Genomic DNA, 1,030 nt, shown 5'->3' with positions numbered 1-1,030 from the left:
CCCCGCCAGTCCCCACCCACGGCCCACCCCATGAAGCGGACCAACAGCTTGCCAGGGAGCTTTCCTGTCGCTGAGGTGTTCTGCTCATACTCAGACAATATTGACTGCTTCAACTTCAGCCCCAATGGCGACACGGTCATCTAGAGCAGCAACAACTCCATTTTGCTCTGTGGCTGCCAGGAGGAACAAAGAGAACTCTACACAGTAAGAAATATGGTGTGGACCTCATTAGATATATGCATGCAGCAAGCAGAGAGGTTTACAGCTTTAATAAAATAGACGATACTATTCGTTACCTGGAGTCCTGGTGTGGCGCTGTGGGTTAATGCGCGAGACTGCAAAGTCGTTTGAATTGCAAGGTCGGCAGTTCAAGCTCACCAGCTGCTCCTCGGAAACCCTCTACAGGGTCGCTATGGGTCGTTACCGACTCATTGGCACTTAACAATAACAACAACAACAACATTAGTTAACCTAGACTTGCATGACAACTAATACATCACACACTTTCCTGGACATAGCAAAAGGGTGGTGGCCTTGTTTGTTTCACCTGTGGATGACACTTTCATTTCTGGGCCTCTTGATAGGACCATTTATTTGACTCTGGGATCTTCAGTCTCCTAACTGCCAGGATCTCATGCATTTTTGTTTTTTTAATGTTTTATTGTGAATGATGTGATAGTTTATATGGGAGAACGTTACTTTTACATTCATCCTATCTTATATTTTTCATTGCCATGGTTACAACACCCTCCATGCACCATCAACCAACCAGTAGTCAGCACACAGCCCCTCTCCCTCTCTGGGTCTTAAGTGCCCAGCTGCTCCATCTCTCCATGTCACTGTCTCTGTCTCCATCTCTGGCATCATTGCTTCTCTGTTTTGCGCTCTTCTCCCTTGATGGTCCCAGGGACCTCTGCTCCTAGACTGTAAAGTTAATCACTCCCCTCCTTGCTACAAGATGTCTACCTTTACATTTCCAACCCTCACAAATCAGTCCTGATAACAATTATTCACTATTGTATCACAAGAG

At 46.1% G+C, this 1,030-nt stretch overlaps 1 pseudogene; it reads left to right on the top strand.

Moving 5' to 3' along the window:
• Positions 1 to 30: 30 nt before the first annotated feature.
• LOC102833834 overlaps positions 31 to 1,030 on the top strand; it is a 1,912-nt pseudogene continuing 912 nt past the window's right edge.

Source organism: Chrysochloris asiatica, unplaced genomic scaffold (assembly GCF_000296735.1).
Source record: "Chrysochloris asiatica unplaced genomic scaffold, ChrAsi1.0 scaffold00154, whole genome shotgun sequence".
NCBI classification, from domain to species: domain Eukaryota; kingdom Metazoa; phylum Chordata; class Mammalia; order Afrosoricida; family Chrysochloridae; genus Chrysochloris; species Chrysochloris asiatica.
This window is presented reverse-complemented; position numbering and strand designations above follow the sequence as displayed.